Source organism: Labrus mixtus, chromosome 2 (assembly GCF_963584025.1).
Source record: "Labrus mixtus chromosome 2, fLabMix1.1, whole genome shotgun sequence".
Classification (NCBI taxonomy): Eukaryota; Metazoa; Chordata; class Actinopteri; order Labriformes; family Labridae; genus Labrus; species Labrus mixtus.
The window spans coordinates 5,380,676-5,403,360 of record NC_083613.1 but is presented as its reverse complement, the minus strand read 5'-3'; the positions used below and the strand labels follow the sequence as shown (position 1 = coordinate 5,403,360).

At 39.3% G+C, this 22,685-nt stretch overlaps 1 protein-coding gene across 1 annotated transcript in view; it reads right to left on the bottom strand.

The window, feature by feature from the left end:
- sorcs3a (sortilin related VPS10 domain containing receptor 3a) overlaps positions 1–22,685 on the bottom strand; it is a 236,203-nt gene that overhangs the window by 71,697 nt on the left and 141,821 nt on the right. The gene's annotated exons all lie outside the window — the stretch shown is intronic.

Here is a 22,685-nt window from a genome sequence, read left to right as displayed (position 1 = left end):
CTATGTGTTTGTGGCCTTGGTTATAAGTTTTATTTAATTTATTAACTCTGTAATTTGTTGTTGTTGTTATTATTAAGTATACTTTTCTTTATTATAACATCTCGTAATTACATTTATAGATGAAGTTTGATTTGTTAAAATTTGTGAGTACACATCAGAATCCCAGGAATAATTCATGTAAATGGAGAAAGAGGGAGACGCACTTGTTTACACACAAGGAGTGTCATAGCCAAACCGAATGTGTAACTCTGCGGTTCAGATCAGGGTTCAGGTCTTTGATGGCCATGTCTCACTCACAAATCCATTCCTGGCAGCGCTGCCTTCATCACATTTAGCCATCAAACAATTTAAAGCCTGCTGCAGGCAAAACAGGCATAATAAACAGGATTTGTTCCGCGACTCTTAGTTTAGGAGTTATGCGGCGCTATTGGATTCCGTATGGGGAATAAAACTTAAGGTTTATGTGTTTGTGTTTGTATTTGTTTTTCTTTCTTGTAGCCTTAGTGCACCTTTACAGGAAACAAATCTACATGGGGTGTTGAGGAAATCAAACAGAGATGGAGCTTGAATGAGAAATAAATTGATTCTGGCCCCTCACAGGAGAGCTCACACATCACACACTGAAAGATGAATTTCATATAGCATTTTCAGGCCTTTAATCTCCTATTAGAGATGTGTGGAAAATGCTGGACATTATTGAATTTGTTTGTTGCTATTCCACCTCTTAAAGCATGTTGTAAGGGCACTTTGGCTGTCTACCATTGAAATCAATTCGAAAAGAGTCACAGTGTTAGTGGTGTAGAGACATGTCCCCTGTGGACAGGATCACATGAGTTTTCATACTGCTCACACACACACAACACAACACAACACAACACAACACAACAACTGACCCTGCTCCCGGTATCCTGCTACAACAAGCTACTTGTTACTTGTGATGCTATTGTACCATCTACCAAATATACAGATTATCACACACAACCATCTGAGATAATAATGAAGTCTTTCCTCGACTCGGGCTGTGAGTTGTAAAAAAAAAGCCTGCAGTGAAAAGATCCTTAAAGAGAGAGAGAGAGAGAGAGGGATGAACCATTATTCTCACAGCAGAGGATAAAATGTGGTGGACCTGTGCAACCAATTAGCGACAGGAAGCCCATGTGGGGCTGTTTTGTGACCCTGCACGTGCCCCTGTTCCCGCAGGACTTCCAACCATTGCTAGGTGCATCGATGCACCATGCTCCTCCTGTGATTCTGATTACTCTTTTTCTGTAACAATATTCTCAATTGACAGCCCGTCTGTTTCAGTCTGCAATACAAATAAGCTCCTATGGATTTTCCAGATGGCAGTGGAAAGAAACTGGATACAAATGTTTACTACAATGCGTCCCTGCATCTTCAATACTTTATTTCTGTTTTGTTTAAACGGTTAAACGGTAAGACACTGAGCTTAAATATCAGACTTTTAATATAATTTAGTTTAATGATAATGCAATTTTTTATCATCAAGTTTGATTGCGTTAAGTCCTCCAGAAGGGAAAAACAAAGTAATCATGTTTTCCCACTTATCTCGAGTGATTTCTAGCCACACATTTTATGTCTGATTTTTAACATACCTGAGCAGGATTTTTCAGCCTCCAGCCCATTATTGCAGAGATGAATGGGATTTTTTTTACGAGTGCAACCACTACTTACAATGAAAAAAGAAAACAAACCAGCAACATCTCCTTTCAAAATGTTTGTACCGATTAATCTTATTGAGACCTCACTGTCAGCTGACGGCAGGTAATGTTTCTGTTTGTTTTGGTAATGTTTCTGTTTTGTTGCAAAGACAGAAGCCCCCACTGGGCACAATTTGGGGGCAAAATGTTTAAACAGAGATACCTCAAATTTAAAAAATATAGGTAACACTTTATAATAACCATCATCTATAAAGGGTAAATAAGGGTAAATATATAGTTAATTAACCATTAGTTAATAGTTATTTACTGTTAACAAACAATTAAATGATAGTTAATAATGTTTGCTAATGATTTGTAATGCTGTAATTTATGTTCTGTTAACAGTTTATTGATGCACACATTATTACATTTTCATACACTTTATAAAGTGTATGAAAATGTTATAATAAAGTGTAAAGTGTATGACATGTTATAATGTATAATAAATTGTTAACATAACAAATTATAGCATTAAAAATCATTAGGAAACATTATTAACTATCACTTCATTGTTTGTTAACAGTAAATAACTATACACTAATGGTTAATTAACAGTCTATTTACCATTATTTACCCTTTATAGATGATGGTTATTATAAAGTGTTACCAAAATATATACTGGATATGTATACATTAATTTTGTACTTTAGAACTCCAAAGATTTGGGATTGGAAAATGCAAGTTTAAGTCACAAGTTCTGATCTGCCTGCATTTTAAGGAGCAGGAGACCATCACAAGGTCGACGGAATAGCTGCGTTGTATGAACAGTTTCAGAGGAGTTCAGTAAATCTTCAAATGATCATTTTAAAGATGTTGTTGTTTATTTGTCGCTGGTCTGACCTACACACACTGTGCCGTCAGTGTGTTTGCCTGCTGTATTGGACATGTGTAATATCATTATAAGGCCACATTAATGCAGACTTAATGAGTGAGAAAAAAAATGTCCTATCATAGAATAAATAGATATTCCAAGATTTGAAGACACATAGTTTAACGATGTGGTTAAACTCAAATGAGAAAATGGATCAATAAACGCAAAAAACAACAACACAACCTGTCAGTCGACTAAAGGCAAACTCTGACACATCAGGCTCGACTGTGTAAATCCTTAGTTGGGGACAGACCTACTTATTATACTATTTTTATCAGCTTGAGAGTTATGAACCTTTAACCTGTTCTGTTGTTATTCCCAGATGTCAAAAATATTCAAGCCTTAATGTTTGTAAAATGAGAAATAACTGAACTATTTAACTTGTGTTTAGCCATTAAAGTGAAAAACAAAAACAAAGGGAAGAATATACTTCTTCTTATGCTGATACATTTCCCACCGTCTCTCTTTGCCATGAAGTATTGCTCCTTTTTTCTGTCATGGCTTCAGTCCTATAATGTTGGAAAAAATGTGTGCAAACTTGAATGCTATCTTTCTCCGACACACTGCTGCAACCGAGAGCAAAGTAAAGGTTGTTTTTTCACTCTTTTTTTATGTTTGCACAGTTCAGAATGGCAGAAACACTGCCACCCAGAAATGCTTTGTGCATTTACATCAAAAGAACAAACAGCTCCACCAACACAGAGAAGTTCTCAGAAAAAAAAAAAGAATCAAGATTTGTGAGTTATGGAAATGATAACTGCGGCATTATAACCCCCTGTGTCCCACACAATTACTATAAGTCACTTTTAGAACTTCTATTTGAGTCTCCTATAAATTCCTGATGCATCGTACAGTGCTTTAAATCAAAATGATTCTGTTGGCATCGCCTTGGCGTGTCCCATATGGGAGAGCGGAGGAGGGACTGGTTTTATAACGCACAATTTATGGAGCTTTGCAAAGTAAACAGCAGCAAGGATGCTCCCTATAGAGGGAGGTATAGGAGAGGTCTATGCAAATGAACAGGCTGGACTATCAGAGTGAGAGGCTGAAGCATGTGAAAAGCAAAGTGAAACGTTACTCTATGACAAGACCAGTACCTTCAAGTGTTCTGTTTAACCCAAAGACAACATGTCTCTCTTTAGATCGTCATTTGTTCATTTCTTCTTACCACACTGCAATAAATAAGTATTAAAAGTTGTACGTATTAAACCGAGAATGAAGAGTCTCATAAACAGCGAGAAGATTGGCTGTTTTTACACATTCTTTTTCATGCCTGTGACTGTGTCATAGGGTCAGGTTCCAACAAAGCACTTCACTGGAAAAAATACTTAAAAAAATAAAATAAAATTCTCAGGGACAGTTTCTCATTGAATACCAGCTCAAATGAATCAGTAGATCTTTCATTAGAAAGTAGTATACATGCAAACACAAAGGGAGCATCCGCAAAGCTATACATTTAGCAGAGAATTGACTGAAGAACACAAAAAGCTCAAATGAACAGCACGAGAGGAAAAGTGACATCAGCCAATCTTGCGCATTAACAAAGCCACATTTTGTCCTTTTCTTGAAGACAAGAATGTGGTATATTTTATATATGAAAAACATTGTAAGACATGCCTGGAAGTAACATAAAAGAAAATAAGTAATACAAATTGAGGCGTCATTCTTTCACCAGTGAAAAAATATTTGAATATCTGGACATTTTTACTACAAAATTGTCCATGGCTCAAGCTGCAATCGTCTGTGTCCTGCATTGTTGTGTTAGCATGCTAATGTTAGCAGACTTTGGTTAACTTATTACTTCATCTGGAAATTGACACAGAATGACCGAGATCTAAAGACACTTATGTGACATCCAAATAAGCGGTGAGTATGTTAATTTTTTTTTTCTCTAGTCCTTGACTAAAACAGCTTTTTATACACATGGCCGTCCCGTCGATGTAAACACAGCCCGACAACAACACAGCCAGCGGGACTCATGCTTCTCACTTATTGTAAACAGTCATGACTCAGAGAGACATTTACAGTGCATATTCATGATGTCTGCTGTATTTATGAATCAAATCTTGCACATTCTGTCTGTAATTGAGTATTATTAAAAAAAAAAAGTATTTATGATGTCAGATGATGGTTGGACTGCTGGTGAGGAACAAGGTCAGTTAACACCATAGATTTATGAAGCTGTCTTATCTGTTACAGGACAATTTTAGTCACTTTGCCTGAAAAGTACCAACACGAGTTTCATTTAAGAAATTTCTAGAGATTTTAAATAAGTACCATTGAACATGCCCCCTTCCAATTCAAAAATCAACCTTCAAGTTGTATTACCACCACCACTTTGACTACTTTTAATGGGCGATCTTTTCTAGTGTCACCACAGAAGCAAACGCAAGACGCTTTGAAACATGGAAGCTGTCATATGAAGTAACGGTGTGTCATTTGTAATTTAATGCATTTCACACAATGATTGACCTAATAGTGTCGCGCTATTGAACTATCACGCTAAATTAATGAACATGCACAATCACAAATGCTCCGAATGTGTTCGTGACATTTTTTCATTTTAAAAATGAAGAGGAGAATATCAACAGACATAACTTTTAATCTTAGGCACAATGTGTTCTTGACTTTATGAGTCAAGAAATGAACCTCTTGATAATTATAGTAGGAGTTATTATTCTGTATTTATAGAAAACATATTTCACAAAGTAAAGAGCATGTTGCAACATGAACTCTGTGGATTTTTTTAATCACTTGTTGCTTGAACATGCTCAACAAATTAAAATGTATCCCGTATGATTGTCGGTGTCAAACACTAACATGGACCCAGCCAAGTATGACAAATGTATCCCCTGTGGATTTGTGCTCACTTTCATAATGCACCGCCTCCTCTGGTGTCCCTCAGTAATTCCTTGTTCTGCTATCGTGTTCTCTTCTCGCAACATAACAAATGATAGCAGGCGGCACACACCTGCCTGCCAGCAACACTGTTTGTACTCTCAAGATGACAGTGAGACGAGCACTCCATTTCTTTATTCTGCTCAGATGACCCGTCTCTGTAATAGCATGTTCTTAGGAATAGAAACTGCCACCGTTTTCTGTCATACATTTTGGGGGGTCCATTGAAAATTCCTGTGATTATTTTAAGCTGCGCACGTTGCATAACTCACTACAGAAGTTGCGTGTCTACACTTCTTTGACTGGGGTGGCCCAACTGGAGCACTGACTTATGCAGGGGGGGCCTGAAGTGTGAAGTACACACACACACACACACACACACACACACACACACACACACACACACACACACACACACACACACACACACACACACACACACACACACACATATTTGTATCACTTATTTCCCCTTTCTAACTTTAACAATGATATCTATAACACAAGATAATGGAAATACATTTTTTGGTCACGAAAGTGGCCAGTTAGTTCAGTGTATACTTTCATATGAACATGTCTAATGAAATATATGTGTATTTATTCACAATTCACAATATAAAAAAAATAAAATCAGTCCCACCTCTGACAAGGCAAATAGAAATCTGATTGGGGGTGGCCAATCAGATTTCAATGGGGGCCCATGCCACCCTTGGACACACCTCTGGACACACCCCTGCACTACAGCTTTGATTGTCTATCATTTTAATGTCACTGGTTTCCATCCAATTTCCACTGCAGTCTAAAAATGGCTACACTGGCTATGGCTGGGCATATACTGTTCACTGTAAAAAATGTTGCGGTGGAATATCAATTCACAACTGTGCGAGTGAATCTTTCCACTACCAAAGCTCATGAATGATGTGCTCGCACTGTACTGTCCGGTTATCAAGCAAGACCTTAGGGCTCAACATTGGGGTGTGACCCTCCAGGATGGAGCTTACCTTTGAAGTTAGCTTTGAAAACTCTTAAATGCAGCATCACTACTAACATAAGTTAACCAATAAGCTAAATCGTATAGCAAACGTTCTGGGGGTCCACAGCTGTTTATCAAACACATTCTTCATGTCAAAGAACTCTTGTTCAAGCTGAAATTCAAAATCAATCGTACAACTCACAAAACCGGGTCAGAAATATATGTGTGTATGCCTGAATTGTCCCCACCTTTATCCACTTACAGAAATAGTAAGATTACTTTAAGAGATCCTGCCCCCTCCCCCCATGTGTTGTGGAAACTGTGAGTTCAAATCGGTTGCTTGAAATCGTTCTACAAAGTCATAGATGCTAAACAGCTGAACCAACCTGGACACTGTGGGAGCAGAGCAGTGGGGCAAGTCCAAGGCTGTCCTTTCTGGTGTTTTAGGGGCCCTTTTCAAACGTGGCCCCTGTAGACCCTTTTTTCCTGCAGTCCAACACCACTTAAGTATAGCACAAGAGTGAGGGAAAGAATGATTGTCTAAGTAACTTTCCCTATACAAATTGGCACATGTTTCTTATTTAATGTTGCCAATAACCCTACCTACCACAACAGTATAGTTGTTTGTTTTTAAAACTTGATGGGTTGGATGAAGTTTGGGACATTCTTCTTTTATTTTGAGCACATAGCAGTATCAAGAGAAGGATCTGTTTTGCTGTCAGACTCTGAATGTTGACTCAAGGATCAAACAGAGACATTTGTTGTAAAATTTGGACAAAACAAAAAAACATTTTGATAATCTGGGATGATTTAAGGTTTTTATCTGAGATGTGTGGTTTTAGTTTTGGTACTGTTTGTTACGTTTTTAATTATTTTTAGGCTCAAACAATGTGCAAACAGCTCCAGATGCTGCCAATTTAATTCTAAATCAAAGATCAAGTGCGTTTTTTATGAAACATTTTATAAAAGTCTAAACTTTCTGTATTAGAGATACTGTTTTTTTTTTTTTTCAGACTGAGGCAAATATTCATTGAGTTAGTGTTCTTGCTGCACTGGGTCAAAATGTACAACCACCAGGGCCTCATTATACGTGCTCAATTTAAAGCAGCTGCTTCAACATGTCTTCTGGAAATTATTTTTATACACTTATCCATAATTACGCTGCACAATGCTTAGCCCATATGCAAGAGAAGGAGCCCTATTATCTCCATTGTGCTAGCAAGTGTACTGTCTGTATTGTCTCGATCATGTGTTTCAAATTAAAGTCCATTAAAAGAACCCCGGGAGGGCGGGCCCGCCACAGCCCGATGAAGCACGGCAGAGCTGTGGCAGCTCAGGACAAGGAAGCTGAGCACTAAAGATACCTGCCATCTGGAGAGCCATTGAGTTGAGAAATGCACTGCAGTAGCTCAGCAGCCTTTTTGGCTCGAGCTCAACACCACCTTTTACGACGGGGGCAGGAAAGGGCTGGAAAGTGGATGTGTTCGGATAGAAACACTCTGACAGATTTGTAGGAAGTGACTTTGTTTGTGGAAATTATTAGGATCTGCCATTACGAGTGGATACCAAACTTTAACTTCTACTTGTGTGCTTGCATTCGGTGCTTCTTTGTTTGCATGGCATGTCCTTCTGAAAGGTCTGCACCAAAAATGATCAAAGATGTGAGAGAGAGAGAGAGAGAGAGAGAGTTAATCTAGTCCCTCCTTTTTAATAGACTTCCTTGTGCCACCAGTTTGGAGCTGCTGTCATTCTGCACCAAGTTGGTTAGATAAGTAAAGATGCTACATCATTAACAGCAAGAACACAACTTTAGCCCAGCTGCTGTTGTGAAATCAAAAATCTGGATAAAGGGTGAAAACATTTTAAATGCAAGTTAACTTTTTAGCTCGACTTCTAAAGACACTTGTGATGGTGAAATAAACAGAGCAGACGCACTCGGGGAGAGAAGCAGAGGGAGGCAGGCAGGGGCAGACTGGGATAAGAGTGGCAATCCCAGGAGTCCATTAGTGGACATTAGTGCACCACTAATAGCATAAGCTAACTGTCCTGTACGATTACATGCAAAAATAATAAAAACAATGCAACATAACTACATGCAATATCCAAATCACAAGAACCAGCAGCTATATGACATTGAACTGCATCATAAAGACATTTTGTCCTGCAGAGATGCTCTGGCCCTCACATTCTGTTCTCCAGATGTAATGAAACATGTAATGATCGTCTTTAATTGTGAATTATATTGCAATCTCAATATCTGAGAAATAATTGAAATATATGAGTTTTTGAACATCGTGTGCAGCGCTAATAAAGCTGTTCATCATAATCTCTGGTCAGATATGGCACTAGATAAATATATTGATCTTTCTCATTGATCCCAGCTATGTGATGTATTGATTAGCTGTAGGCTACAGTATGTATGCACTTCAGTAGCTTATGCTTTTTGGACTGTTTGAAACATGCCTTCAGTGTTATATGGTCGCTCACTTGCACTCATTATTGCTAAGATTGAATCCCTCCACAGAGTCATGCTCACTGTGTAAGCTGCGGGCTGTTTTGTCATTAGCCAGGCTACTAAGCTAGCCATGCTGGGTCTGTGTAGACTAACCTGGTCCCTTACTGTCCAACATGTCTCTTATTTTGAAGCATTTCTCTGCGACTGTGTTGAGGGCCTTTTTTTCCTGTCTTATTCTCTCCTTCTCTGCTTCACCTTTCCTGTTCTTGTGACCGTCCATTTCACCAGGTGCTAATGTTGATAATGTCCGTTGAGACTCAGCAGGTAGCGGGGTTGATATGTGCATCACGAAGGATGCTATGATATAATTTTTTTTTGCAGACCATAGCCTGGACACTACAGCAACTTGCTTAGCACTATGAACAAACCGTGAGAGTTGCACTCGCGTATGATAACGTATGCATTCAGAAAGATCAATTCACTCATTCTTGCTGCTCACATTGAATGCACACGGCAGACCAAATAGTACATCAGGCCTCCAGACGTACAATCTGCTGCTGGAGACAGGACAGGGGCCTCTGTATGCAGTCAGACAAGAGGGTGTATGAAGACCTGAGTGGAAAACCAGGCCGAGCATTTAAGCAGTAAAAATAAAGCACAAATGCATATGGTAATTGAATTGTGCTCCACCAAAATGGACAAGGTGAAGATTATAAGAACACTGTTACTTTTGTTTTGTTTGTTTGTATTATCTTATCATATTACTTTTTTTTTTAGTAAGCAATACAGTTTGCATTCATTCAAATAATGGTTCTTACAATGTTTAAAATCCATGGGTGCAATTAGAGTCAGACGCTAACTGGTGTTTCTTCAGTACAGAGTGACAGAAAGCCGTCTGTTCTTTGCGTCTGGCTGAGCTGCAGTTACAAGAACAAGTTGAGTGTATCTTTGAAGACTTTTTGTATGCCTTTTTAAGGACAGAAAAATAAAAAACTATAGCTAGTTTGTGGCTGAAAAGGAAGCCTTCTGTGATGAGAGCTTAACTAATAGAATCCTATAAGTGTTCTTTTTGCTACTGAAGACATTTTAAAATGTTTAATTAGAACAAAGTCGCCCTGATTTTAGAAAGCCCTTGACTATAATCACAGTGTGACAAAAATAGCATTTGCACTGATTTACTCTGCATGATGTGAAGACATGCATTATGTGCACGCCCATATTAAAGGTTTAAATGGAGAATCATATTCAGCAGGCAGAAAGGTGTCAGCCATGGATTACATTGACAGGGATAGATCCTTAAAGGGAGGCACTCGGGGATGTACACTCACTGCTTCCTATTAAATCAGGTTTGCATTTAAAAGGGCTTATCTGAAGAGGACTCTTCAACACCAGATTCTATAGTCACAGACAACAATATCGGCCATATTAGGAATGTTAGGAAAATGCAAATTGTATTTTATGGAGTCAATGCAAATGAAAAGAAATAAAAGAAAGATGGGGAAAAAACGAGTAATCCTGAATAATGTCTTCCCCCTCTCTCCCCGAATCCTTTATTGAGTCTGATGTCCCCATTGCATTTCTGAAAACGTTTAGCCAGGATGCAATTCAGCTAGAAATAATTAACGGCATAAATGTGTATCATTAGGATGGATTAAGTCAAACAATGTTTGCACGGTGAAGGACTGAAGGGAACCGTGCAGCTCTGTCAGAGAGGAGGTTCCTTTCACATTCGAGGTGGGCTGTCTTTGGAGACATAGCTGAGAATTCTCCTTCCTCACCCGGGAAACAAATGTGCAGACAGATTATTTCAAAAAGGAAAAAAAACAAAAAAAAGGATTGGAGCAGATTTGTATGTTTGTGTATGGTGTGTGTGTGTGTTCCTGTTAGGGAACAGCAATGGGAAAGAATGGCAATTACCAGCAGCAGGTGGAGTGTTTTAGCTGTCCCCTGAGCCTCTTTCAGTCACAACCTGAGCTGCCAAAGTTACTTGCTCATTTTCCTCAACAGAGCATTTTCCATTTTCCAGGCTCACTCTGCTGACTGCTTACATCCTGCTCCAAAATGTAAGGCCCTGACAGACCAGGACAGCCGATCCAGATTGTGCCTTCACCTGTATCTTTATATCTCTGCAGAGCATTCACAGATATAAAACAGCGCTTTATAAGAAAGTAAATAGTTTCCCGCTGAAACATTTGTGCAGATCTGTTCAGTTTTGATAGGTTGACCTTTGTCATTCTCTTTAAGGCAAGTGTAAAAAAGACATCCCACACTATTTCCATAGGAATAGACACTCTGAGGTGACAATAGAGATTGAGAGGGTTGTGAAGAGATTTCCTCCCCCAGAAGAAGAAGCTTCTATCTGCTCTTAAACTTACATTTTTATTTCATTAGTTGACTTTCCTGTCATGGCCCTAACATGACCTTGTTTTCTTTCTCTTTTACTCTCCTCATTCAGAAGCTCCAACAATGCAAACAATAAATCCATATTCCACAGGAAATTGTAATCATAAGGTTAACTTAAAAAAGACACAACATAGAATGAAAATAGGACTTCAATGACAGTTTTGAAGTTAATCTGTAAAATTAAATAACTACGATATAAATTATGATTTGATGTAATAATGAAAACGTTTGTCATTGCCATTTGATGCCACATTGATTATTGTATCACTATTTATTTTTTACAGTTTCTGTGTGGAGTTTACATGTCCTCCCTGTTAATGCGTGTGTTCTCTCCGGGTACTCCGGCTTCCTCCCACAGTCCAAAGACATGCTCATTAGGTTAAGTGTTGACTTTAAATTGTCCATAGTGAGTGTGAGTGTGGCTGGTTGTTTGCCTCTAAATGTCAGCTCTGTGATTGGCTGGTGAACAGTCCAGGGTGTAACCCCGCCTCTCGCTCAGTGACAGCTGGGATCAGCTCCAGCCCCCAGCGGTATAGAACATGGATGGATGGATCATAACTATCAAGCAGTTTACCAGTCTTTGAAATGAATACGCACAAAAACAGACCGGCTAAAAAACTTTGATATCCAATCAGAAGCTGGATAATGCATCATGGACATTATAGTGACTCTTCAACTTTAAGGAGGAGATGCTACAGAACACCTGCTTTCTTGTCTCTACTCTATGTAGGAATATAATTGGAAATATGAATATCATGCTGCATTGAAGAATATTTACAATTGGCACATGAGACCATCAATTCATCAGGAAAGTATTTTTTAAGCGATATATTGAGGGAAAAGTCTGGACACTATCTCAACCGCTTTGTACATTGTTTTCTTCTTAAAGCTTATTGCACCAAGTCGGCTTTAAGAGAGAATTCAGGGTCAGTGCTATTCCATGTTAGGTCCACTTTCTTATATACCTTCTATGGACCTGATTCTAGTCCTCTGATTATCAAACTGCCACACTGGTCTTTGTCTTTATCTCTGTAACTATATAATGTTAATAATCTGTGTGAACATGTGTGTGCAGTTCAAAGACACATTCTTTCTCTTTTGCTCTTATATATCATGTCTCAAGTTTCCAACAACCAGCGTATTTGAGAATAGCTTTTCACAGACATGAGCAGCTGTGCACTTGAACCGAGATCCTCCCAAGGTCAGAGCCGTCCAACCTGAGTCCCTGTGAGACTTCATAATTTCTTCAGGGAGCGAGTGTCTGCAACAACATTACTTGAACTGAAAATGATTCAGTCAACTGAACTCAGTCATCACCATTAGTCAAGCGGAAGAGTAATTGAACTCATCCCCATTACAGGTAACACAACAATACGGCACGGGACGACATTAGGGTGCAGGAGGGGGGGAAAAAGTGATGAAGAGCTCACTGGAATGAGATTGGATTTAAACAAGTGCCGCTCGTGTCCTGGGGGGGGGCTTACACGGATGCTCTTTTAGCGGATAGGTGGAGGCTGCATAATGATGAGACACTTAGTTTCCCTACTGTTCAGATTTATGGGCTCTGAGGCCTGTTACGATCATTAGGGGGATCGTGAAAGGAAAAGGGAAATGGGGTTGAGACTATATGGGCTCGGGAGGAGGTGGAGATTGCAGAGATTTTTTTTTCTGGTAACACAGCACTTTTGAACCATAAATCTTTGATCCTCTCCTCCCTATTTGTGCAATGGCATTTCATAATGGAAGACTCCCCATAATTTCACACTCCAATTAGTAAATTACTAATGTTCCGATACGCAAGACTAGAAGAGGTTATAAACAAACAGGTCATACCCTGAGGGAACCTGGTTAACGGAAGGGGGAAAAAATATATATTGTACACAAGGTAATAAAAATAAGTGGCTTTTGTTTGATTGTGTTCAAGATGACTCAGAGAACCCCAAATGAACTATAGCAGCACTGAAATAGGAGGTATAAAAGAGGAAAATTACCCCTCAAAACAACAATCTAATTATTAGTTTTATCTTTGCATAAAGTCTGCAAGTAGACCAGAATAAACTTCAGTGGGTTGGATCTCTGCCAAAGGATATACAAGCATCAGCAAAAACGTGGATGAACGAAAGTCATTAGGCATTTGGAACACGTTGAATAATTCATATTGTATAATCACCTGGAATCAACAGAAATATTAACTTCTGTGTTACCTGGGGTTGATTTAACGAAGGAAAAAGATCACTATGTTTTTGTCAGAACTGTCCAGTGAAACCAACACATGGATTTCTTATATATTTTGTTTGACCACTGACATGATGAAGCACCACAGGACTTACATTTTCCTCACATAAATCAGTGCACAGTGATGTATAAACAGGGATAGAATGTTTAAACATCTACATTATCTGAGTCACTTCACCCATTGGTTTCTAAAAAGGCTTGATGAAGCCAGAGATGGCAGTTGCCATCTTGGAAATAACATGGCCACCGCCATGACAAGAAACACACCGTTACGACTATAAAATTACGATTGATAACTGTTGGGACATATTTGAGTAAATGTAAGTACTCAAAGAAATATATATATATATATATAACATAGGTTTAGTCCATTTTTAATTAATTTACACATTTTACTGTAAAAATTCTACATTCAGTCAGTGAGTCCAAAATCCACAAGCTTCTTCAGGTACACACAGATCTACAAAAGTTCAGCAAACACAAGCTGAGAGGTGGTGACGGAAATGTAAATGGATAGGATTAGAATTAGTATGAAAAGATATCTGATACCTCACCTCATCTTATTTACAATAATGACACGGCTAGAACCAAACATTTCTAAATGTAAGTTTCATTTTGTAATCAGGACTGGAAATTTTGATCACAAACAAGAATAATCTTCCAGCCTTTTAAGCAAACATCGCCCGAGTGCTCAGAATCATGGAAACTTTGAACATCAACAGTTACCCGAGCAAAGTTCATATGCAATCAATGAATCTTAAATTGAGATTATTTTCTTGCGTGTACCTTGCTCAGAAGAAAAAACAGTGTTTCTCTTGACCTGCAAATGAAAAAAAAAAAAAAAAAAAAGAATAACATTTTAGGAGCCTCAAACACTACTAGGAACAGAAATCGATATAAAGTTAGAGCTGTTATTTTGAAAATCCAATTTATCTTACACAATATGGAGCTGGCGATGTAGTGACAAGAGCTTTCCAGTCGAGATTTGGTCAATGATGTTCTAGGCCACCTAACTGCCCTGTGTCTCCTCACACTGCACTTACTCGTGGGATAAATATCTTCACCCTTGTGTGCGGTGTTCGGGTCAAATTGACCCGCTTTAATTTTTCACCAAAAGAAAAATGATACAAGAATTCATGTTTTTAACCCAAAACTCAATGGCTTTAGCTTATTTTGCACACATGCACGCACAAAACACACACACGGATATAGAGCACATTGTTACAGTCCAAGCACAGAGTTGCCGTGTGCTCCTTTTCCTGGGCTTTTTACTCTCTGGGGTGGGGGAACCTGCACCATGTTACCAAAATACACTAGACATCTAACCACACTGTACCCCTGCACCTGCTCATTGGGAAGGGAAAACAGGTAAATAACTCCCCACAGCCAATAAAGGAAAATCTCCACAGCCAGCCGATGGAGGTAACCCATAGTCAACAGTAGGAAGAGCCCCAAAACCAGCTGCTGGAAGAGCCCCATAGCCAATCACTGAGGAGCCCCACAGCCAACCGTAGGAAGAGCCCCACAACCAGCTGCTAGATGAGCCCTATAGGCAGCTGCTGAGAAACCCCACAGATAACTGTAAGAAGAGCCCCTAGCTAGCAGCTGGAAGAGCCCCCAAACCAGCCAATGGAGTAGCCATAAAGTCAACTGTCGGAAGAACCCCACAACCAGCTGCTGAAGAGCCCCATAGCCGGCGGCTGAGGAACCCCACAGCTAACAATAAGAAGAGCACATAGCTAGCTACAGCAAGAGCCCCCAAACCAGCCGATGGAGTAGCCCTACAGCCAACTGTAGAAAGAGCCCGTCAGCCAGCAGCTGGAAGAGCCCCACAACACCCATATACTGTATTTCCAGATATAACAGAATAAACAGTCATCTCCAATGACTGAATGATCATTCAAAAACGAATGACAATTTCATTGTTAAATGTGATCTGAAATTACCACTAATGTTATCTGTATTGATTGAAATAGATAAAGAGAGAGATAAAGACAATATATGTAAAGGATCTTTCTGTATTTGTTTTTTATTTTTATTTCTGTAGGCCTTTTATAACCCCAATAATGTCCCCGGTCAATTTGACACGAATAGTGCCAAAGGGACCAACAAGTGAACATGACACAAGGGTTAATTATCTACAGGTCAAAAATATATGTCTTGATTCCTTGCTGTGAGAGAACAGCTGAGAGGAGATACCTGACATCCAATCTAACTCCTCAGAGTATACATGTGCAAACTGTTCAAGATCTGTCCCTTACCTCTGACAATGTGATTTAGAGAAGAGGTTTGCTTCTAAGGAGTGATTTTAAGCCACTGTGTCATGTCAGGGGTTGGCTCGGCTGACGCATCATTGGAACAGGCGATGAGGGAATACACGGAGGCCTGTTTGAAAACTGATAAACAAGCTGATAAACAGATAAACTAATATCTATTCAACTGTTGTCAGGCCAATGGAGGATGTCAGCCAAAGCCTCTATCACAAATACAAATTAGTTACTTAATAAGAAATCAAGCATTATCCATCAATCTTCATTTGCTCTCATTTATTGGTTCATTTTCCAGCTGTGTTCCATCTTTCTCCCACCCCAACCCGCCTCACGCGCACATATCTGCCAACAACAACAACCCCCCACCCTCACCACCTTCAGCCTCTTTTCTCAATCCCCCGCATCTGACAGCTTTGCTTCTCCTCTCCTTCTCCCAAAACGGGGACTGACAGGCCCGCACAGCTCGCAAGGAACAGCAGCAGCCAGGTAAGCAAAGTGTAAAGGTTAAAACGGATGGTGAAATATCAAAGGGCTCCTCCATCAGCTGGTGAATTCTAAACATCTTCAGAGGACACACGGTATTTTCCAAGGACAAAGATAGCCTTCTACCTTGAGACCTTTCCCCTAAGGAAAAAAAGTCATCTGATCTTTGGATTCTTTGGATCCATGTATCTGCTTATCTCTTTAGAGCCAACGGCATTAGCAATAATGCAATATCTGATCTCATCAACTACTGTCTGATGATGATTTAAAGTTAAAAGTTGATTTCTGCAGATAATATTCTTGTTAGATTTTGGTCACTCAACTCCATTCTCACGCTTTAACAGCTCATGGAAAAGTTGACAGTTTATCCCTTACCTTGGGAATATATCTTTGTTCTGGAACCCTAGACTACTGTCAAAAATGTGACAACAGAGAAAACTGACCAAGTTCATTTTAACAGGAAAGTTATTTTTCCTGAGCTGAGTTTGTAAGTTGCTGTTCCCACTGTCACATGAAGGGATGAAGCGGTTAACCTGTTTCACAGTTAACCCTGGTTTAAAATGTCACGGTTGATTAATCCTAAAGGCCCCGCTACACCATCTGTTCTCTTTCTCGCTTGCAAAAAAGTGGGCGGAGACATCCGTTTCAGTGAAGAGTGACACCAGCTGTTGTTTACGTGAACTCCTTATCAAGCTACGCTATATTAGCTTTAACATGGCGGGAGGATACTGCAGTGAAGCTTTGTATCCACCAAAGAAACGAGTGAAATGGGCAGAGTGGTAGCATTTTAGGCACCCCGAGAATGACCAGGGAGTCAATCAAGATGGACCCCATGATTACCAAATCTGGCAAATCTGCCAGAAAAAGAGTTTCAGTTTAAGCGTCGCACACATCAAACTTGACCACCACCCAGGACTACAGGTCTGAGCTCTGATTCCTGCGTAATATTCAAGTGATATTATGTAAGTGGTAAATTACTCAAGTGAACATTGAGTTGGTCTGGAATTAAAATAGTCAAAGGTATTCATCAACATAACACCTGCCTTTAATCTGGGTCTTAACCTTTGCAGGCCTTTTTGTTTGAGAGATGAGAGCACGGTCCAATTAGTTGCTTTATTTTTATGAAATCAATGCTATTTCAAGGTCAACCTTCAGCAGAAGTTGGCAACTAGCAGAAAATGTTCTTCTCCTTTCTATTGACAAAGTACATTCTCAGCTTTAGCAGGCCACCTCCATCTGCTGTTTTGACAACAGAGTGACATTACATATCTGCTATTCCATAAGAACGCGTTACTCCATCTGTGCTGCCTCTTCTTGCCATGTAGCTGTCAGTGCTTCACTGTATCCATAATTTCCCTTTGATTTCAGAGCTTCGTTCCCTGTTTCATCATACCAGGCACCATACAATCACCAGCAAAATCAATCAAGGCCATGCTTGACCTGTACTTGGTTTCTTTTGAATTCATATGGGGAACTTTTCATATGTTTTGGTCCTTTTATCATCCTGCAATTACTTTTTTGATTGGTTTTAATATATGTTTGTTAGTGGATATGCTTTTTACTAAATTGACTGACTATAACACCATCCAAGCTGCCAATGTTTTGTTTTTTTTAACTTTTTAATACTAAGCATAATTCTACCTCCAGGAATTAAACTGCCAACGACAGCTCCCTCTCTGACCATTTAGTCATGATCTATTGTATTATTACTGTGTGGCTCTCAGCCATCCATCACCTGACTAATGACATTAATCCTCTGTCTGCACCGGGCTGCCAACTCAGGGCCATAGAGAGCTTTAGTTGAGTCCCATATGTGTTGGGGTTCAGATGCAGTAATATAGTTCTGTAGCCACTGAGTCACCAGCTTCCAGTTAAAGCAGCCTCAGCCTTAATGGATTGCCTCTCCTCCGGTGGAAATACAAACACACAAATTAAATGTTTGCCTGTACCTAGGGACTGTTGTGTACCATCTTAGGGTAATGCAATTGTGCAGCAGTGTGAATATGCACTACAGTTCCGTGTGGATGACTCTTTATGAGGTTAGAGCTGAACCAATAAAGCCCCTGTCCTCGTTAAACTCAAGGCTTGCAGTGTGAAAGTATACCCTGGTGGCTCTCTTTGTTTCTCCAAAGTGCAAGTTTGGTTATTTGCTGCTTTGGGTTCAAAGGAAATGCAAGGAGTGGGAATTTCAATTTTTCACTGCTCAACTTTCTGCAGGCTGGTCAGAATGCCACAGACCAGCAGGAAACATAAAATACACCTTTTGATTATGTGTCCCTACGTGAGGCGGACCACTGTTTAGTAGTGGCAGGCGCCCTGGCAGGCACATTTTTAAAACATGCGCATGGAATAAAATTATGTCAGTCATACATCCTCCCTCTAGACTGGATTTTAAAAGGTGCATTGAACCACTTTAACAAGTCAATCAGTGTCACTAAAAGTACAAGTCTATAGTGAAAACAGCTTTATAAAGACTTTTGTAGCTGTGTCTAGTTTTGTAACCCTAATGCTGTCATTGGGAATATCTTGGCTCTGTTTTAAGAATATGCAATGTAAGTCAGTTTGCCTTTTTCTCAAATACTTGTCACATAGTTATATCTAAACAACTATTTCATGGATTTCTATGAAAGTGTTGGTAGACAGTCATGATCCATCAATTACAAATTACATATTTAAAGAAATTAGATGTGTTGTCATGTCTTAAAACTATTGGAAGGGTTGTCATAACATTTGGTATGCATGGATATTAAAATTCTTAGTTCAATCCAAAAGGCAACTGGACTTGGTTTTACTTTCAAAGTCATGGTGCTTTGCATTTTGATATAAACACATACACCTCAGTTCTGTAGAAGCCTCTTCAATGACACCTGCATGAACATCAACCAATTTCAGGTGCCCTTTAGTTTAAACTTAGAATTACAATGACCTTGGTGAATGAGGACCTTCACACACCCATTCTGGGTTACTGGTCCCCATTGGATGAACAGCCTACTTCTGATTTTGGTAATCATCAGCTACGTTTATCTAAGCCTTGAGCACATTCTCAGAAAACGTATTTCTTCCCAGAGGTTTTTCCCTTAATCTCCAGAAATATCCTTGAGTTCCAACATGAAGTGTAAGATAAGGATAAATATCTGAGAGAAGGAGTCAGAGATTGACAACCTGCTGTTGTGTGTGAGATGAAAACATTGGATAACTTATTTTCTAGGCTTTAAATACTAATATGACTTTTAGATTATGGCAAGTAGAACATTATATTGCTTCATAAAATCGAAAGTATTATCTCAATAGCTTGCAAGCATGATGCAGTTTGCATTGAGCACTGTTAAAGCTCATCTGTAGGCTGTAGAGTCATAGCCATAGTTAAAGGCTTTATATGCGATTTTTTTGATCCAGCAGATGTCGCCCTTGAGCACCAGCATGAAACCAAAACAACTCCCACTGCATTGTTGTGTTAGCATGCTAAAGCTAGCGATCTTTATTATGCTCGTATCTTCACACTGCATATAAATGACCGTGATCTAGAAACGCTTATGTGACATTCAATTAATCAGTGAGTACAGTATGTTATTCTTCTTTTCTCTAGTCCCTCAATTAAACAACTTTTATACGTGAGGGGAAGAGCCAGCCGGCTGTCCCAGCGATGTAAACAAACTGAAGATAGGACTCTGAAAACTCTGAAAACATCACAGACAGTGGGACTCGGGTGTTACACCCATTGTAGACAGTCATGACTCACTGAGTTATTTTCAGAGGATATACTTGATTTCTATTACATTTAAGTGTGAATATTGCATATTAAGCCTTTAAAGAAAGCCTATATTTTAAACAAATGATATGACATTATGCTGTATATTGGTGTTGTTAAAAATGCTAAAAACGTTGATAATACATTTTGGGAAGCGTAGGATGTTATTTTTGAGCTTGACCAATGTTATGGATTACCTCAGGCACTGTTGTACCAGCTGACTATTCATAGCTTTCACATGACATCACACACATGTGAAACCGCCCACCTGGCAAGAAAGGCTTCCTACTGCTGCACACTAAGGATAATTTACCAGGCTCTGTTTCCACCTCTTGATGTTTTCAACAGGTATTTTTTTAAAATCTTTTTAAATTAAAGATAGTTGGTTTTTCAGTTGGATGCACTAACAGACAAGGAGGCAAACAAGGGTTGTGCTTCTTCAGAATTTAAACTTAGAAATAAATACCCAGAGAGGAGGAGATTTTGGATTAATGATTGTAGACGCTCCAGTGTCTCTTGAGGGAACAACAGAACAGAATTATCCTAATCCTGCCATTAAATATTGTGTTCACTTGAGCAAATTATTACTTCCTTTTCACGTCCCAAACCACAGAATTACTGACCCAGACTCATTGAAAATACATTAAGCTGTCTGCACTTTTGTTGACTTTCAGTGGAGAAGATTCTCCACTATGTGCACACCACTGATTTTAAATTCTGGCAAGATCTTTACAGTTTTTAGGTTTAGGGTTACAATTGAAATAGTGTTCTGTATTATCAAGTGCCCAAATGTGGTTTAGCTTAATATCTATTTTTCAGGTGATCTAAAAATGCGTCATTTGGAAGAGATTGGAAAATGTAAAAGCCTGTGTTGAAACCCCATAGTCTGTTCAATGGTATTTGCCACTATGGCCAGCTCTATTTCCCCTCTAAGCCTCCTCACTGGTCACATGACTGAAAGCTACAGTATGAAACATCTTTTACATTCCCTTTTCAATCATTTACATATTATTGAAATGCAATGCTAGATTGCTGGAGCTCTACCTAAGAACTACAAAAAGCATCGTAGAAGTCCTAATGGTGGTCATTATCAAGGACAAATAGTCGCTGTAAAAATATGCCACTCCGTAATGGGTCAGATACTCTCATTAGGAATTAGCTGATCACAAACGATGTTTGATGGCAGTGAACAGCACTGTACTCTTTGTCTCTGATGCAATTATTGGATGAATTAATCGCTACATAGTCCATTAGAGAGTCACGGCCTTGCCTCTCAAGTTTGCTGAGGTGTAAGAAGCAGGAGAGGAGTAAGTTCCATTCAGACATTTTCATCATCTTTGTGTGTTTTTTTGGAAGGGTATCGCTGCAGTAACCCTTACATGCTACTTAATATCTGTAACACACCATCAGAAATATTGTAGTTTTTAAAAAGGTCAGAGTGTAAGGAAATAAGAACCAGCCTGTTCCTGTCTGGGCTTTGGTCACAAAAAGAAAAAAAAAAGGTGATTTGGCAAGATGCCTGAACACCCAATCAAACATGGAGCTCAGACAGTTTACAGGGAATAAATGAAGACAACTCCTATTCATTGTATGTGTAGAGCTGCTTCCCTGAGCTGTTCTTCTGTGTCCGCCTGTTTACATAACTCACTCACTTGGCAGCGGTAGCATTGGCCTTATTCTCAGTAGCCAACTTGGGACTACATCAATGAGTAATTGTCTCCACAAAAACCTCACAGAGGAGATGAGAGTCTGGAAAGGTCACTGAGAGTTCTTAATCTAAAAATACCTTCATTTACTGAAGGAGGGGGACTGACCTGAATGTTATCTTTTTTTTTATAAAAGAGAATCAAGAATTACAACAAATACTTCACTCACGCCTATTAGTCCCGACATGGATTTTGATGCCTCACTAAAGAGTTTCACTCCTGCCTTTAAAGTTAGGTCCTCAGGGCTGCATTTAACCACAGTTAAGCACCAACTTACAGCTGATTAAATTCAGAGTGACCCAGTCTGAAAACTATTAGCCGGTTACAAGCTGAAAATGAGCATATTAAAGCTTCTCGCTGCAGGCTCAGTGGAGATGAAGCATCTAGGCTGCAGGGGGAAATCAGGTCGAATTAAATGTAAACCTCTTTTAACTAACTAGATGAAGAACATATGCTTTATGCAGTCACAGCCGATGGGGTCTGAGTATGTGGATGACACATCAGGAGCAAACTGAAAATAGGTCCAGCCGAGGTAGCAATCATGCCTGGGCTCGATGCTTCAGATACTAAATTGTGCTTGTGATTATTCAAATTATAGCCACATTAGTCATAATGCCTGTAATCTTCATTTCACGCACTGACCTGGACTACCTTGTTAATGTTGATTTGCCAAATCTAAGTCAGAGCTGCCTCCACCTTCTTGAACGTTCTACTCTGCTGCTTGATGTATATCCCACTTTCATGATTGAGGTGTATTTAATCAGTGAGATCAATAGCTCTTACAGTCATTGATCCTGGGAGTCTATATTATGGGCCAGCCAGGCACACCTCATGTTTTGTGTATGCTGTAATTTTTAAAGATAATTTCAGCTGCTAAGGGCTGTTTTTAATTAACATTTGGATACAGTTTTGAAGTTATGTAAAA